Genomic DNA, 19,553 nt, shown 5'->3' on the forward strand with positions numbered 1-19,553 from the left:
GGATTATCATGAAAATGAGGCTTGCCCGGGCTTCATAATAAGTTTGAGGCTAGCCTAGGCAACAAAGTATGATCCTTCTTTTAAAAAGCACCTAAGATTTCAGATTCTGGATTCAGACTGCTAGAATTCAAATACTGACTGCTTCAGGGGCTACATGACACTGAGAAAGGTGCTTAAATCTCAGCTCTCTCGTATGAAAAATGGGCACATCCATAACCTCCATTTCCTTGAACTGCTTACTATCCAAGTGCACCCTGCAGTGTTTAAAGGCTCAGATTGAATATTGCTTTGTGTGTGTGTGTGTGTGTGTGTGTGTGTGTGGTGCATTAGTGGCTACATTAATTGCCTGAAGCTCTCAGTTTAGCCCAATTTAGAGACATGGCTCCTATTCTACAGACAAAAATTACAGACCTAGGAAAAAATTTGCTATGAATGTATAGTTGGAGTTTCCATGCCTTTGCTACCCTAAATCTAGTCATTCAGTTCCATTCCCAGTCTCTTCTTCCACGGTTCTTGCAACTCTGTTTCTTGGCTTCTAAGGTGGACTTTTAACAACATATATTGATTAGCTATTTGACAGCTGTTGTCTCCTCTCTATCTTTTCTGATTGCCAACATTATGGTTTCTGGAACATCCTTCATACTCATTTCTCTGTAACTCCAACCTTTCTACAAGCTCAGACATTCGAAGCCTACTCTGTCTCTCTCTGTCTTTCCTTCCCCTGTGTCCTCCAGTTCCTTGCTCTGGCCTGGCAGTGGAAATAAACTTAGTGACACGCACACAAGGACGGGCACTCCAGTCAAAGAGGTGCAGAATGTAGCAGTGTGTCTCTTTTGTTAGATTCTGGAAAGCATTGTATAGGGACAATTAATTATGCCTAAAGGTTAAATTATGACCTAAAAAGGAATTTTATGATGATAACATTTTCCCTGAGGTTTAAAACTATTTTCATTATTCAAATTTCTTACAACAAGTTAGGTGGCGGGTGATATTTATTTTCAAAGTACTTTCAAAGGACAAACAAGTCCCCAACTGTTTCCAAATTTACTCTTCTATATTAGCTTTTTAGACTTATTTGTAACATCATTTTAGAAGTCTAAATAGGAAGATAGGAGATATATATTATTAAATTATTCTCCAATATTTTTGCCATTTAGTCAGTTTTCAGTCTAACTTTTTTTCCTATCATTTAGACATCTACACGCCTGCGCTCAAGCTTCATGGCACCACCACTAACCTCAAGCCAGAGGCTAGGAGAGAATAATGGAGCTTTCTTCACTGATCAGGGCTGAGTAATGCAGTTGTTCACCTTCCCTGGGGCTCATTGCGCAATGTATCTCTGCCATCTCTGGTCTGCTCTGGAAGTGGTCCAGCCCCAGCCTCCTGCCAGCATGACCTGAACGCACCATTCTTGCCAGGCCCCAAGAGCTCTGTCTGTAAGGGATTTAACATGCACTGGTAACCCTGAATTCTTCCTTTCTGGTCTCTTGGTTTGGGGAAGTCTTCCAGTCCCTAACACAATTGTGTACTGAGTGTCTATAATTTGCTTGAACTTGACTTTGTGACTTGCCCTCTGTCCTCTAGGAGCGGACCAATACCCAGGAAGCCAGAAAATAAATGGTAAGAGTGCAACGTGGAGTCACTCCTTAACTGAGGATGGATCGAGTGCACAGAAGTGCTGTCCCAAACAGACCTGTGATTGGCAGGGTCCTTGGTGCCTTTGGGGAGCTCTGATAGAAGCACCTTTCTCATGGTAGAGATTCTAGGTCGGCAGCATGTCCTGATCCAATGGCAGCATCGTTTGGATTCTTCCTTTACTATTTACTGAAGGTAAAAAGCCTTTCGAATTCTTCCATTTGCCATCAATGGGAAGCAATTTTCCTCCATTAGCAGTGAGAACTACCAAAGTGTAACTTGTGTGTTCTTTCTCTTCTAAGTTGGAAATTCACAGACAGCATGATTCCTGTTCATTTCAGTATCCTGAATATTATTGATGCTTAATAGACATTTTACAAATAAATCAAAAAGTAGCACATTCTGATGAAAGGTCTGGGACTGAAAGTGTCAGCATCTACCTGCTGTGACTCATTTCCTGTTGACTTTACATTCTACTACCAGAGCAATTTTAGCAGACGCCAGAAGTTCTTAGCCATGCGTAATATCCAAATGAGAAATATTACAAATTATGATGACTTGTTTTTATTTTTAGTAAATGTACCATTCCCAGAAACCCTGTGGTTTACAGTTTTATAGTTTGACAAAAAAAAAAAAAAAAAGACACAATAAAAACAATGGGGTAGACAGACCTATCCCCAAATCTGCTTAGTCATCATAAGTAATCTTGACCTTGAAGACCAAATGAAATAAACTGGTGAAGAGTATCAATATGTAATATTTACTGGATTTCTACAGCAGTGATTCTTAGCAATTCTGTAATAATGCAAGGGACAGAAAGTGAGCATTTACACGGACTTGTGCCTCATGCTAGTCTGTTCAACCTCTCTCATGCACAATGCTTACTGCCTGCATACTTCGAGGTGGTTCGATCATTGCTAACCCTATCTTACTGATCACAAGCTGGGGTTTTAGGCACCTAAGTAACTCAAACAACATCCCTTGTTGAATGTGTAAGGGATTAGGATACGAATTCATGTTATCTGAGCCTAAAGTCCCACACTTTATGCTGCATATGCATCGGACATTTCGCTGACATTCTCCCCCCACCCCGTCCCCATCAGATTTAGTGGAGCTCTATTTTTCATAAAGGTTCATATACTGTAAGTAAAATTAAGAATCTAGTCACTCTAAAGAGGTAATCTTTATGTGACTATGTCATTGAAGCTTTTATGCATCATGGTATACGGGTTTGAAATGGAGGTGCATAATTGAGCTAAAGGATCTTGGAAATGTCATGTAAAAGATTTTAGACTTAAAACCTGGGAAAATACACAAAATGAATTATCACCCCATTTGAAAACCTTGAAGTTATGATTTGGCAAGCTTCTTTTTTTTATCTTTATTAACTTGGGTATATCTTATTTACATTTTGATTGTCATTCCCTATTCAGGTTTCAAGGCCAACATCCACCTAACCCCTCTGCCCCTTCTCTATGGGTGTTCACATCCCCATCCTTCCCCCATTACTGCCCTACCACCAACAATCACATTCACTGGGGGTTCAGCCTTGGCAGGAGCAAGGCCTTCCCCTTCCACTGGTGCTCTTACTAGGATATTCATTGCTACCTATGAGGTTGGAGCCCAGGGTCAGTCCATGTATAGTCTTTATGTAGTGGCTTAGTCCTGGAAGCTCTGGTTGGTTGGCATTGTTGTTCATATGGGGTCTCGAGCCCCTTCAAGCTCCTTCAGTCCTTTCTCTGATACCTTCAACGGGGTCCCGTTCTGGGTTCAGTGTTTTAAGGATGGCATTCGCCTATGTATTTGCTGTATTCTGTCTGTGTCTCTCAGGACAGATCTATATCCGGTTCCTGTCAGCCTGAACTTCTTTGCTTCATCCATCTTATATACTTTGGTGCCTGTATATGTATGGGCCACATGTGAAGCATTCAAAGTTTGGTCATCCTTCTTTTGTTTCATGTGTTCTGTGCATCTAGGGTAATTCGAGCATTTGGGCTAATATCCACTTATCAATAAGTGCATACCATGTGTGTTTTTCTGTGACTGGGTCACTTCACTCAGGATGATATTTTCCCATCCATTTACCTATGAATTTCATAAAGTCACTGGTTTGGTAGCTGAATAATATTCCATTATGTAGATCTGTTGAAGGGCATCTGGGTTCTTTCCAGCTTCTGGCTATTATAAATAAGCATGCTATGAACATAGTGGAACACTTGTCTTTGTTATATATTGGAACATCTTTTAGGTATATGCCCAAGAGAGGTATAAGTGGGTCCTCAGGTAGTTCAATGTCCAATTTTCTGAGGAAACTCCAGAATGATTTCCAGGATGGTTGTACCAGTCTGCAATCCCACCAACAATGAAGGAGTGTTCCTCTTTCTCCACATCCTCGCCAGCATCTGTTGTCATCTGAGTTTTTGATCTTAGCCATTCTGACTGGTGTGTGTTGAAATCTCAGGGTTGTTTTGATTTGCATTTCCCTTATGACTAAAGATGTTGAACATTTCTTTAGGTGTTTCTCAGCCATTCGGCACTCCACAGCTGTGAATTCTTTGTTTAACTCAGAACCCCATTTTTTTTTATTAACTTGAGTATTTCTTATATACATTTCAAGTGTTATTCCCTTTCCCGGTTTCCGGGCAAGCATCCCCCTCCCCCCTCCCCTTCCTTATGGGTGTTCCCCTCCCAACCCTCCCCCCATTGCCGCCCTCCCCCCATAGTCTAGTTCACTGGGGGTTCAGTCTTAGCAGGACCCAGGGCTTCCCCTTCCACTGGTGCTCTTACTAGGATATTCATTGCTACCTATGGGGTCAGAGTCCAGGGTCAGTCCATGTATAGTATTTAGGTAGTGGCTTAGTTCCTGGAAGCTCTGGTTGCTTGACATTGTTGTACTTTTGGGGTCTCGAGCCCCTTCAAGCTCTTCCAGTTCTTTCTCTGATTCCTTCAACGGGGGACCTATTCTCAGTTCAGTGGTTTGCTGCTGGCATTCGCCTCTGTATTTGCTGTATTCTGGCTGTGTCTCTCAGGAGCAATCTACATCCGGCTCCTGTCGGTCTGCACTTCTTTGCTTCATCCATCTTGTCTAATTGGGTGGCTGTATATGTATGGGCCACATGTGGGACAGGCTCCGAATGGGTGTTCCTTCAGTCTCTGTTTTAATCTTTGCCTCTCCCTTCCCTGCCAAGGGTATTCTTTTACCTCATTTAAAGAAGGAGTGAAGCATTCACATTTTGATCATCCGTCTTGAGTTTCGTTTGTTCTAGGGATCTAGGGTAATTCAAGCATTTGGGCTAAAAGCCACTTATCAATGAGTGCATACCATGTATGTCTTTCTGTGATTGGGTTAGCTCACTCAGGATGATATTTTCCAGTTCCAACCATTTGCCTACGAATTTCATAAACTCGTTGTTTTTGATAGCTGAGTAATATTCCATTGTGTAGATGTACCACATTTTCTGTATCCATTCCTCTGTTGAAGGGCATCTGGGTTCTTTCCAGTTTCTGGCTATTATAAATAAGGCTGCTATGAACATAGTGGAGCATGTGTCTCTTTTATATGTTGAGGCATCTTTTGGGTATATGCCCAAGAGAGGTATAGCTGGATCCTCAGGCAGTTCAATGTCCAATTTTCTGAGGAACCTCCAGACTGATTTCCAGAATGGTTTTACCAGTCTGCAATCCCACCAACAATGGAGGAGTGTTCCTCTTTCTCCACATCCTCGCCAGCATCTGCTGTCACCTGAGTTTTTGATCTTAGCCATTCTCACTGGTGTGAGGTGAAATCTCAGGGTTGTTTTGATTTGCATTTCCCTTATGACTAAAGATGTTGAACATTTCTTTAGGTGTTTCTCAGCCATTCGGCATTCCTCAGCTGTGAATTCTTTGTTTAGTTCTGAACCCCATTTTTAATAGGGTTATTTGTCTCCCTGCAGTCTAACTTCTTGAGTTCTTTGTATATTTTGCATATAAACCCTCTATCTGCTGTAAGATTGGTAAAGGTATTTTCTGAATCTGTTGGTTGTCGTTTTGTTCTAACAACAGTGTCCTTTGCCCTACAGAAGCTTTGCAGTTTTATGAGATCCCATTTGTCGATTCTTGATCATAGAGCATAAGCCATTAGTGTTTTGTTCAAAAAATTTTCTCCAGTGCCCATGTGTTCGAGATGCATCCCCACTTTTTCTTCTATTTCTTTGAGTGTATCTGGTTTGATGTGGAGGTCCTTGATCCACTTGGACTTAAACTTTGTACAGGGTGATAAGCATGGATCGATCTGCATTCTTCTACATACTGACTTCCAGTAGAAACAGCACCATTTGCTGAAAATGCTATCTTATTTCCATTGGATGGTTTTGGCTCCTTTGTCAAAAATCAAGTGACCATAGGTGTGTGGGTTCTTTTTTGGGTCTTCAATTCTATTCCATTGGTCTATCTGTCTGTCTCTGTACCAATACCATGCAGAATTTATCACTATTGCTCTGTAATACTGCTTGAGTTCAGGGATAGTGATTCCCCCTGAAGTCCTTTTATTGTTGAGGATAGCTTTAGCTATCCTGGGTTTTTTGTTATTCCAGATGAATTTGCAAATTGTTCTGTCTAACTCTTTGAAGAATTGGATTGGTATTTTGACGGGGATTGCATTGAATCTGTAGATCACTTTTGGTAAAATGGCCATTTTTACTATATTAATCCGGCCAATCCATGAGCATGGGAGATCTTTCCATCTTCTGAGGTCTTCTTCAATTTCCTTCTTCAGTGTCTTGAAGTTCTTATTGTACAGATCTTTTACTTGCTTGGTTAAAGTCACACCGAGGTACTTTATATTATTTGGGTCTATTATGAAGGGTGTCGTTTCCCTAATTCCTTTCTCAGGTTGTTTCTCTTTTGTGTAGAGGAAGGCTACTGATTTATTTGAGTTAATTTTATACCCAGCCATTTTGCTGAAGGTTTTATCAGGTTTAGTAGTTCTCTGGTGGAACTTTTGGGATCACTTAAATATACTATCATATCATCTGCAAATAGTGATATTTTGACTTCTTCTTTTCTGATCTATATCCCCTTGACCTCCTTTTGTTGTCTGATTGCTCTGGCTAGAACTTCAAGAACTATATTGAATAAGTAGGGAGAGAGTGGGCAGCCTTGTCTAGTCCCTGATTTTAGTGGGATTGCTTCAAGTTTCTCTCCATTTAGTTTAATATTAGCTACTGGTTTGCTGTATATGGCTTTTACTATGTTTAGGTATGTGACTTGAATTCCTATACTTTCCAGGACTTTTATCATGAAGGGGTGTTGAATTTTGTCAAATGCTTTCTCTTCATCTACTGAAATGATGATGTGGTTTTATTCTTTTGATTTGTTTATATAATGGATTACCTTGATGGTTTTCCATATATTAAACCTTCCCTCCATGTCTGGGATGAAGCCTACTTGATCATGGTGGATGATTGTTTTGATGTGCTCTTGGATTCGGTTTGGCAGAATTTTGTTGAGTATTTTTGCGTCGATATTCATAAGGGAAATTGGTCTGAAGTTCTCTTTCTTTGTTGGGTCTTTGTGTGATTTAGGTATAAGAGTAATTGTGGCTTCATAGAAGGAATTTTGTAGTTCTCCATCTGTTTCAATTTTGTGGAATAGTTTGGATAGTATTGGTATGAGGTCTTCTATGAAGGTCTGATAGAATTCTGCATTCTACCCATCTGGACCAGAGCTCTTTTTGGTTGGGAGACCTTTAATGACTGCTTCTATTTCATTAGGAGTTATGGGGTTGTTTAAATGGTTTATCTGTTCCTGATTTAACTTCGGTACCTGGTATCTGTCTAGGAAATTGTCCATTTCCTGCAGATTTTCAAGTTTTGTTGAATATAGGCTTTTGTAGTAGGATTTGATGATTTTTTGAATTTCCTCTGATTCTGTTGTTATGTCTTCCTTTTCATTTCTGATGCTGTTAATTTGGACACACTATATGTGTCCTCTTGTTAGTCTGACTAAGGATTTATCTATCTTGTTGTTTTTATCAAAGAACCAACTTTTGGTTCTGTTGATTCTTTGTATAGTCCTTTTTGTTTCTACTTGGTTGATTTCAGCTCTGAGTTTGATTATTTCCTGCCTTCTACTCTTCCTGGGTGTATTTGCTTCTTTTTGTTCTAGAGCTTTTAGGTGTGCTGTCAAGCTGCTGACATATGCTCTTTCCTGTTTCTTTCTGCAGGCACTCAGCGCTATGAGTTTTCCTCTTAGCACAGCTTTCATTGTGTCCCATAAGTTTGGGTATGTTGTACCTTCATTTTCATGAAATTCTAAGAAGTCTTTAATTTCTTTCTTTATTTCTTCCTTTACCAGTTTATCATTGAGTAGAGCATTGTTCAACTTCCATGTATATGTTGGCGTTTTTCCCTCATTGTTATTGAAAACAAGCTTTAGCCCGTGGTGGTCTGATAGGACGCATGGGATTATTTCTATCTTTCTGTATCTGTTGAGGCCTGTTTTATGACCGATTATATGGTCAATTTTGGAGAAAGTAACATGAGGTGGTGAGAAGAAGGTATATCCTTTTGTTTTAGGGTAGAATGTTCTATAAATATCAGTTAAGTCAATTTGGTTCATGACTTCTCTTAGTCTGTCTATGTCTCTGTTTAATTTCTGTTTCCATGATCTGTCCATTGATGAGAGTGGGGTGTTGAAATCTCCTACTATTATTGTGTGAGGTGAATGTGTGCTTTGATCTTTAGTACGGTTTCTTTTCTGTATGTAGGTGCCCTTGTATTTGGAGCATAGAAATTTAGGATTGAGAGTTTATCTTGGTGCATTTTTCCTTTGATGAATATGAAGTGTCCTTCCTTATCTTTCTTGATGACTTTTGGTGGAAAATCGAATTTTTTCAATATTAGAATGGCTACTCCAGCTTGCTTCTTCAGACCATTTGTTTCGAAAGTTGTTTTCCAGCCTTTCACTCTGAGGTAGTGTCTGTCTTTGTCTCTGAGGTGTGTTTCCTGTAGGCAGCAGAATGCAGGGTCCTCATTGTGTATCCAGTTTGTTAATCTTTGTCTTTTTATTGGGGAATTGAGCCCATTGATGTTGAGAGATATTAAGGAATAATGATTTTTGCTTCCTGTTATGTTTGGATGTGAGATTATGTTTGTGTGCTTTTCTTCTCTTTGTTTTGTTACCAAGATGATTAGTTTCTTACTTTTTCTAGGTGTAGCTTTCCTCCTTATGTTGGATTTTACCATTTATTATCCTTTGTAGTGCCGGATTTGTGGAAAGATATTGTGTAAATTTGGGTTTGTCATGGAATATCTTGGTTTCTCCATCTATGTTAATTGAGAGTTTTGCTGGATACAGTAACCTGGGCTGGCATTTGTGTTCTCTTAGCGTCTGTATGACATCTCTCCAGGATCTTTTGGCTTTCATAGTCTCTGGTGAGAAGTTTGGTGTGATTCTGATAGTTCTGCCTTTATATGTTACTTGACCTTTTTCCTTTACTGCTTTTAATATTCTTTTTTTTTCTGCATTTGGTGTTTTGACTATTATGTGACAGGAGGAGTTTCTTTTCTGGCCCAATCTGTTTGGTGTTCTGTAGGCTTCTTGTATGTTTATGGGCATCTCTTTCTTTGGGTTAGGACGTTTTCTTCTATGATTTTGTTGAAGATATTACTGGTCCTTTGAGCTGGGAGTCTTCACTCTCTTCTATACCTATTTTCCTTCGGTTTGACCTTCTCATTGTGTCCTGGATTTCCTGTATGTTTTGGGCCAGTATCTTTTTCCATTTTACATTATCTTTGACAGTTGTGTCGATGATTTCTATGGAATCTTCTGCTCCTGAGATTCTCTCTTCAATCTCTTGTATTCTGTTTGTGATGCTTGTATCTATGGCTCCTTGTCTCTTCTTCTGGTTTTCTATATCAGGGTTGTCTCCCTTTGCACTTACTTTATTGCTTCTATTTCCATTTTTAATTCCTTCACCTCTTTGATTGTGTTTTCCTTGAATTCTTTCAGGGATTATTGTGATTCCTCTCTATAGGCTTCTACTTGCTCATTACGTTTTCCTGCATTTCTCTAAGGGAGTTCTTTATGTTTTTCTTGAAGTCCTCCATCATCATGATCAAATGTGATTTAAAATCAAGATCTTGCTTTTCTGGTGTGTTTGGTTATTCCGTGTTTGCTTTGATGGGAGAATTGGGCTCTGATGATGCCATGTAGTCTTGGTTTCTGTTGCTTGGGTTCCTGTGCTTGCCTTTCACCATCAAGTTGTCTCTGGTGTTACCTTGTGCTGCTATTTCTGACAGTGGCTAGACTATCCTATAGGCCTGTGTGTCAGTGGTGCTATAGACCTGTTTTCCTATTTTCTTTCAGCCAGTTATGGGAACAGAGTGTTCTGCTCTCGGGCCTGTAGTTTTTCCTGTCTAGCTGTTCATGTTGGTGTGTGTCCTGAGTCCACCAGGCAGTCCACCTGGAGCAGAAAAGTTGGTCTTACCTCTGGTCCTGGGGTTCAAGTTTTTCCTGGGGGGCTGCATTTGAACTCTGCATGAGGGTAGCAACCAGAAGGGCTTGCCCAACCTTTTCCCTGGCCCCTGTGCAAAGGTCTCTCAGATGGCGTTAGATATTTTCCTCTGGAGTCAGAAATGTGGGGCTGAGTGCAGTCTCCTCTGGCTTCCCAGACCTGTCTGCCCCTCTGAAGGTTTAGCTCTCGCTCCCAAGGGATTTGGGTGCAGGGAGCTGTTGACCAGTTACCTTCAGAATCGAGCGGTGTCTGGACTACAGGTTACCTGCTGCTTGAGTGCCCCTATCTTCCGTTTCCCAGAGGCCCTATACAGTTTCCTCTTGGGCCAGGGATGTGGGCAAGGGTGGGCAGTATTGGTGGTCTCTCCTATTCTGCAGTCTCAGGAGTGCCCACCTGTCTGGGAGGTGAGCTGTCTTTCCTTTGGCAAGCTTCTTAAAGGAGCAGGCTGTCCTATTGATACCCACTCTCCTCATAAGGGGTTGTGTCAGTAGGGTGGAAGAAGTTTAGATGGTTCACTTAGTAACTTACTTTGTGAGCATTCAGTTCTTCCTTAAAATATTTTTGCTGCTTCTTTGATTGTTTTTATGCATATATATATATATATATATATGTATATATATATATATATATCACATACTTTTACTATTCTCCAGTTAGCTCCATAATATGCCAATCACGAGCTAGGTTTCAGCTCTTCCCTTCCCTTGATCACAGGTACACGAGAATGTTAATTCATTGAAAACAGGGAAACCAAAAACATGGTTAAAGGTGACATCATGCAGCCTATGCCATCGCATTATAATTGTCAAGTTCGCTGGTAGTTTGGTAAAGCTGGTTCAGTTCTGTTCTGTTTGCCAGAGATCTCACATTTGTGAAAGCTGGACCAACAAGTGGAAGGATTCCATTTCTTAGTTTGGATTTTCAGTGACTTTATCCAGAATCTCACTGACAACTGGTTACTATAACCCCAACTCAACCTTCTCAACCCCCAGAGCTCAGGCACTTCCAATTGTACAGGTAATACTGCAGGTTGCCATTCCCTAGGAGCTTCTCCAGGAATGTTTTGTTCTCTGTTAGATCCAGGCATTGAATAAGTCCAACCCTTCCATTTTGAGTAGAACGAGGGTGTTACTCATAATGTCTAGATGTCTGGTGTGGGCCTTATAGAAGGAGTATGTGGCTTTCAGACTCTTATGGGTTGGATGGTTCATGATGGTGGAGGGAAGTGTATAAAAGCTCAGGAAATCAGTCACCTCACCGTTGGCCTTCTCTACCACAAATGTGTCAATGATGTTCTCCTGGGAGTAGAACCAGTGCTCCTCTCCTCCTGGTTCATGACAGGGGTGGAGTGAAACTGCTTCAGGTACCTTCTGAGCAGCTGGTACACTACTAGGATGTCCTTCTTATCCATTGGTCATAGCCCCACTGTCTTGGGAGTCTCTGTCAGTCGGTAGAGCTTCTTGGTGCACTGCATGGTCATATTTCTGCTCAGGTAGGAGAACTCTTCAATCAACTTCTGAGGGTTCAGGGACCAATGCCAGTACCTACAGGTGCAAACAGGCTTTGCAACATCACTCCAGCAATGTAAACAGCTTGGAAAATGCCCTCTATGTGGGCCCGCCGGGTTAACTCTCGGATCAAAACTAGAACCAGCTTCTTGTGGACACACAGGAAGTTGACCTCCATCATTTTCCTCTCTGTGTCATAGATGTGGATGTTTGCTGGGATGGCACTGATGAACCCAACCAGTTTCCAACTTGAGACAACTCAGACCCCGCAGTGCCACCGAGGGAGTCAGCTTAGTGGTTGGAGAAACTCTGGGAAATAATTGAATTGGAATATATTTTCAACTTCCACATAGTTCTCGTTCAGGAGAGTGTACAGATCTTTCAGCACACCATGATCTCCTCAGTCCAAGGTATCCCAAGTGAAGCTATTGGGTAGGGTGTAGAGCTCCTGGTGAATGTTGTCTTTGTCAGATTCCACGGGAACCTAATTTGGGCACTGGCTATGTATCCCAGAACTGGTAGCTTCATTTCTTGGGCTCCTTCATGGTTTCGGCATGTCCCTGACCCACTGAGATCGGCTCAATGGCCTTCTGTATTTCCTGGATCCTCTCTGCTGGCAAAGAGTTCATCTTCACAGGCTGGTCCTAAGTGGAATCCGTGTCGTTGCCTTTCTCTTTCTTCTTCTCTTGTTTATTTTTCTTCTTTTGGGCTCCGGTGTCATTGGCTGGATTCAAGCCACCCGAGTTGTGGCTATTGTCCTTGTTCTTGCCATTGCTGCAGTGCTCATAGCCGTTTCCATTCCCTTCACTGCTTTCTCACTCTCATCTGCCATCCTACTTTGATGTTTTACAGTCCAGTTTTTGCCCCACTTCCAGTCCACCCTCCCACAGTTCCTCATCCCATTCCTCCTCCCCACTGTCTTCAAGAGGATGTCCCCTGGCCTCTTGATCGTATTCACCCTAACTCCTTTCTCTTATTCTTCCTATACCCACATGACCCATCCAAAATCCATGTTCTCTTTTTTATTTTTCTTTTGTTCTTTTTAAAAAAGTAACACTCCAAGGCCTGGTTTTTGCTGCCAATATACTCCTGGGAGTGGAGAAATCCACTAGAGTATGTTTGGACCATCGCATCCCTAGACAAAGCCTACTTTCTTTTCTCAGTGTGCCATCATCTATACTTCTTTGTTAATGGTGAGGGCCTGTGACCTTCACTCCCACCCTAGAATGTTGACTGACTCAGGCAGGTCTTGTGCAGGCAATCACAGCAGTTGTAGGTTCATGAGTGCAGTGGTCCTGGTATGCATAGAGGACACGAGGGCTGTCTGATGTCAGACTCTCACATTCTCTCTGCGCTCTCTTCTCTGATTATCCCAAAGCCTGTGGCTTTATCTCTGTGCTCAACACTCCCTAGACACTTGTTCTCTGCACTTGAGTCACTTGTGTGTTTCTGTATTAACTACTTTCCACTGCATAGAGAAACTTCTCTGATGAGGTCTGAGAGATAAGTTAATCTATGAGTACAGAGATATATCTTAGAGAGCAGTTTGGTATTATGTCCATTTAGCAGAATAGTAGTAGTAGGTTTGAGGGATGACTGGTGAAAGAGAGGTGAAAGAAGGATCTTAAGGGTGGGGGAGAATAGCAGAATAGTAGAACCAGGCAACCTGAATCGGGATGGGGGATAATGAGAAGGCTTAGGTGGATGGAGAGTAGAGAAGATGAGAGGGTGAAGGGGGGCAATAATTAGCACTACGGATATTTTTAAAAGTCATATGGAAAAATAACTTCGAGATAAAGTGCGTGGTCCTGGCTGGCCTGGAACTCACTCTGTAGATCAAGCTAGCCATGAATTTACATATTCATATAGAATTGGAGTTACCTTACATAAAATAAATTACTCCTCCCAGAACCCATACATTGCCAAATAAAAAAATCAGAGCCAAGTGTGTGATACCCCCTCCCAGGCTTTTAGTCAGAGGTGTTCCTGAGACCCCAGAAGTAATTCAGGACCGCACAACTGATCTTAGTGACCAAAACTTCATAGTAAGATTCAGGTGAAGATACCACATTTGTTGGCCACAGGACATGAAAGAAAATTAAGTTGGTTCTGATCAGGGTGCTTCTTCCCTACAGGCTAGATTTCATAGGACTTGAAGGTGCTGTGTACACAACTGAGGGAGAGTTCGAGAATCTTATCCAACTGTGAACCCTGTGAACTACAATAATGACCAATGTGGACACATAAGGCCATGGGTGCAATTAATGGTATAGGGCTAACCAATCACATTTTAGCTAGAATTAAGGTCTACTGCATAGGAATACATGGCCACCTGGTATGGCAAATCTGGCCAAGAGCCCACCATTGGGAAGCCCACAGGCTCCTGGGATGATCATCCTGTTCTTTTAGTTATAAAGTGAGCAAGTTGATAGCATCTTCTTTGTGTAGATGTAAAATGACAGTGTGTGTGTGTGTGTGTGTGTGTGTGTGTGTGTGTGTGTGTGTATGTAGAGAGAGAGAGAGACTACCAAAATGTCTGGTAAATAAGACTTACTTTAATTATCCTGAAATACGAAGTCATTTGTTCAACATTGAATCAGAAAATGTTTACCAATCACCTGAAAGTGTCAGGTAATATTATAAATACAATAAATGTAGCAGTAAACAACAAATATAAGATCAATAAAAAATGCAGACAACATGAGATCATTTGTAATGTCACCTTAAAAGCATCTACTGACTGAATCATATTGCTGGGTGCTTGCCCTGTCAATCACATAAGTTAGAATTATTATTTCTATGAAGAAACAGCCTCAAAATTAACAAATTACTTGGCCAAAGCCAGAGAACTATTGACCAAGGGATCTAAGATCAACCCTTGGGCTACTGGTTCCATGGCCAGTGGTCTTTCTCTACAACCCACACATTCTTTTAAATATTTAATACAGGAATCCCTCCTGCTATTCCCTGTGTTTTTGGAATTATGTTCTGAGAATTAGTCATGATTGGAAAAGGCAATGGATCAAGCAGCCTGATATAACTAGTATTTAAATAGAAATGTAGCATACCTGCTACCAAACTCTCTTTAATCCATTCATTAAATAGAATGGATTCTATAGAATCCATTCATCTCTAGAAAATAGAATAGTTTTTCAATAGATAGTTGTGGAATTTTCATGTCTAATCTAGTTTGAGGGCTATAATAAGCATAGTTATTATAGATATGGTTGCATATAGTGCATAGCTTATAGGGTGGTTTGGGGACTGGTAAGGTCACTAGCAGTACAACATGAGGGGTAAATTTGGATACCAAGCACACAGGTCAAAAGCCTAACCCCAGCACCAGCGCAGAGACAGGACAATCAGTGGAGTTTTTTGGCTGCCATCCTAGTTCCATGTTTAGTGAGAGACCATATCTCAAAGAAGTAAGATGAGGTGTGACAGAGCAGGACACCCACCAACCCCCACTGGACTCTACACACATGGGCATGCACACCTCCACACAAACTAAATATTAAAAGCCTTTGGAAGGACCAGTTGTTGTGCCCATCTTGCTCCTTTTCCCTTGGTGTTTAGTGAGGTCATTGCCATTTCAACTATCAAAGCTTTCCACCAACCTCTGTTGAAGCACAAGCTAAAAAATAAGAGGATCAAGAGGTTTATCCAGCATCCTGCAAGAACAACCTGCCGAGAAACCAGAGGTATGGATAGTAAAGTGCAGAGAAGTTTCAAGACTAAATGCTAATGCCCAACACTGGTTAGAGGAACACGAAAACCAAGCATACACTCCCCAACGGATGCTGAAAGTTTCTGGTCTACACCAACAGGCTGGAAGTGCTCCTGATGTACAAGAAACCCTTAACCATACTCACTGTCTCCCCTTCCTAACAACTGCAAAACCAGTGTGGAAAGGCAACACAACTGTCTGTCAGAGTCACCAACCCTAGTGGTGGGCAGCCCAGCAAAGAACATGAACTGCTAGCTCACACAAAAACAAAACACAACAAAACAAACAAAGCTAGAACTTTTGTTAAGTACACTAAGCTGAACTATAGGTTGACGGAGAGTGCAAATAATTACCAAACAGCATGGTCAGAAGAGCCTTAGGAGGTAATGTCAAAATTGAAACTCAAGTTGAGGTGATGATTACAGGAAGATGTAAGACCATGAACTTCATTAGAGAAATGATATGATGGAAGGATCTCTTACCAGATTTTAGACTGCAAAGTCTAAATCTGCAAAGTGAAAATTGCTCAGGTCCATCAGGAGACAGGAAACAATGCTCAGGAATGAGTTGCTCTTGTTGAGCTATGCAGACTAATTGTGTCATAAAGATAAAATACACTAAGGAAAGAGTATAGCTATACTGTGAATCTTTGAGCATCAGTTAAATCAAACATTGTTAGCAGTATATAAAATGTGTGGACTCCAGGCTATGCTGATATTTTTTCCAGGTTTGGATTAGTAAAGTAAGGACAGCCATTCCAATAATGATGAAATAGTAATGGGGAAACAGACACTGAACAAAATTCATGGGTCCTCGTGCTGCTATCTAATCATGGCATATGGAGACCTTACTTTGCTTAGAATCTCTACTTCCCTAAAATAAAAAGATATAGAAGTCTTTTGAGTAATGTATTATGTTTGAGTACATATCAGCTGAACACTGACATTAATAGTGCTCAATCAGGTATTTAACTATTACAAAAAGTTGCTGACTTATATATAGTACAAGAAGAGAAAGAAATGACAGGCTAGGCTACCGTGGTCTGGGGAGCAGACTGTGGACAGACTGTGGACAGCACCTGGGCCGCACTAAAGAGTTGGCCCTGATGGAGTGGGCTCAGGTGAGCCTGTCAGGCCTGAGGGTGTGAGTTCAGGGACCTAGCTGGCCCTGTCCTCCATGGCCACAGAAGGTCTGGCTTGAGTGCAGGAGAGATGGCCCTGCCCTTGTGACATATGGTGATAGGCAGGCAGAATTACCCCTTCTCACACTAGGAGACCGTCTTCTGTATTTTCCCCACACTGTCAATATTGATATTAATTAAGATAATATCAGGAAGAAGCTTTTTTGTAGTAGTCAGTTTCTATATAGTTTTGTTTCTATAAATGTTTACTTCTTTGGGATCATATATTCATTGAGACTTTGGCTAAAAGATTGAAAATTGTTTTCCAAGGACAAGACACATAATTTTTCATTATTTGAAGAGGTTAAAAAAGATTTCTAAATATTGTAAGGATACTGTAGTGCACACTACCATCTGCATTCAGAGCTTATGTCCATATTATTCCTTGCTGCTTTCCCACGCAGAAGAAAATACCTGCCTCAGGTGTTGTCAGAATTAATTCTTCAGTAAATTAAGCATTGATCATCTCCTGTTCTAACCATCCTCCTGCATTCTAACATGCTTTGCCCAAGGGCATTCCACTATCACATCATAATCGTGAAGTCAACAAGCCCAGGCTAAAGCCATTATTTTTCACTTGCTCATTCTTACTGGTTTAATCCAGAAAAAAAATTGTCAAAATATTTTGGTCACATTTGTCTTTTCTCAATTCTTCTACGATACTCCTCCTCACCTCTCTGTTCATACTTTTTCTTAAAGGCAAGACAATAAAAAAAGAAGCCCCAGTAAGGCAGAAAAATATCAAAGCAACACACACACACACACACACACACACACACACACACACACACACACAACCAACAAAGCAAACAAAAAAACAAAAAAACAAAAAAAAAACATGGAGTCTGTTTGGAGTCTGTTCGGTTTGCATTGGGCCAACTACTCCAGGGCTGGGCCTGGCCTGGAGTATGGTCGATACATCCAGGGTCACTCCACTGAAGAAAACTGTCTTTCCCTTTCTGAGGAGGTTTCAGTTGCAAATAGCTTCTTGGGCAGGGTGGGGCTTTGTGTCCACTTTTCTTCTCTGAATGAGATTTCGTCTGGTTTGAACCTATGCAGGTCTTGTGCACATTGTTACAGACTCTGTGAGTTCAGATGTTTAATTTATTTATATTAATTTATTGATTGAATATAGGATATACAAATGTTATAAAGCTTTGAGGCATCACCTTCAATCAACTGGTGATTTGAATAAGAATGCTCCCACACAGGTTCATGTTTATTTAAGTGTGGTTCCCTAACTGGTGGACCCTTTAGGATAGATTAGGAAGTGTGGCCTTCTTGGAAAAGGTGTGTTGCCGGGAGTGGGCTTTGAGGTTTTAAAAACTCATACCAGACCCAGCTTCTTTCCATATCTGTAGATGAGATGTAAATTCTTAGCTACTGATTGAGCACCATGCCTGCCTGTGCGCTGCCATGCTCCCTGCTGTGGTAGTCACAGACTAACCCTCTGAAACCACAAACAAGCTCCCAGTTAAATGCTTTCCTTTATAAGCTGCCTTGGTAATAGTGTCTCTTCACAGCAATAGCACACTGACTAAGGCACCACTGATCACTAAGGAATGGAGAAAACAGCAAAATAGCCATTAAGAAAGATAACGTGGTTAGCTACTGAGACTCCAGAGTGAGTAATCCTGACTCCTTAGCTATCCCACCTCTAGGTTCCTTTCTGTAGCAGAAGTCTGCCTGTTGTTATTCCCTTTGGTTGCACAATGCTCTTTTCTCCCAATTTTGTTGCTTTTGTAAAATACAGCTAATGTAAACTTTACTGTGTTTTTAAGTACGCAGACCAGGGGCACCAATCACATTCATAATGTACAGCCATTGGCAGGGTCCATCATCACATCTTTTCTTATCTTGTAAAACTGAAACTCTATAACCTTTAAATAACAGCTTCCCTTATACCCTGAAAACCATGACTCTAAGTACTTCATATAGAGCAGAGTATATAGTATTTTTGTTTGTTTGACTGGCTTAACTCTTGTAGCTCTTTCTTGCTGGCTATAATGGCTATGAGGTCATATCTCACTATAGTCCTAATGTGCATTTCTAATAATTAGTGATTGTGGACATCTTTTCTTATGCTTATCACCCATTTGCATATCTTTGAAGAAATGTCTACATGAACCTCCCCCCTTTCCATTTTTAATTTGTAATTTTGTTGTTGAGTTTTAGAATTATTCTCCCTGCTATATGGCTATTGGTCCCTTAGAAGACATACAATTTGCAAATATTTTCTTCTATTTTGTGGTTGCTTTTCTATTCTGTTGATTGATTTTTGCCGTATGTATTTATAATGTATTGCTACGCTCAATTCTCTCTGTGTGTGTCTCTCTGTCTCTATCTGTCTCATCTGTCTCTGTCTCTGTCTCTGTCTCTGTCTCTCTCTCTCTCTCTCTCTCTGTTCCTTTGATGCCATATACAAGAAATCATTGCCAAGTTTGGTGTTGAAGGACTTTCGTGCTGTAGTTTAAAAAGTCTTATATGTGGGGGTTTGATCTATTCCAACTTTATTTCCATATGTGGTGTTAACCTTACAGCTTCACTCTTGCCTGTGGGTGTCCAGGCTCCCCAGCACCAGTTCTTGAAAAGCTTGTCTTTCTCCATTGACCAATCTAGGCGCCCTTGCAAAAACTCTATTCACTGCTCTTACTTGTAGTCTAATGCTCTGTCTCCTACACCAGAAGCTTGCTGTTTGAGCCTTCCTGTTGTATGTTTCTTCTTCAAAATTGTTTTGGTTGTTCAGAATTTGGTATTTTAAAAGAATCTTTTATCATTTAAAACCATTGTCCCAATTGAGTTATTTGCTTTCCCTTCCATTCTTATGGAACCCTTGTGTTGAAGTGCTTTCTGTCTTACCAGTTTCAGATAATACATATGCTATATTCCATTTTCAGCAGTTGAGAGACAGACCTATCATATATGTAAACTACTGACACAGCTCCTAAACTCACTCACTTGAGATTGCAAGCAAACAGTGAATAGGTGAGAATTAGGAGAGATAGG

The 19,553-nt window shown here is 40.9% G+C and overlaps 1 pseudogene; it reads right to left on the reverse strand.

The window, feature by feature from the left end:
• Positions 1-11,113: 11,113 nt before the first annotated feature.
• On the reverse strand, positions 11,114-14,536 carry Nmt1-ps1 (N-myristoyltransferase 1, pseudogene 1; annotated as a pseudogene).
• Between the last annotated feature and the right edge of the window lie 5,017 nt (positions 14,537-19,553).

This window comes from Rattus norvegicus, chromosome 5 (genome assembly GCF_036323735.1).
Source record: "Rattus norvegicus strain BN/NHsdMcwi chromosome 5, GRCr8, whole genome shotgun sequence".
Classification (NCBI taxonomy): Eukaryota; Metazoa; Chordata; class Mammalia; order Rodentia; family Muridae; genus Rattus; species Rattus norvegicus.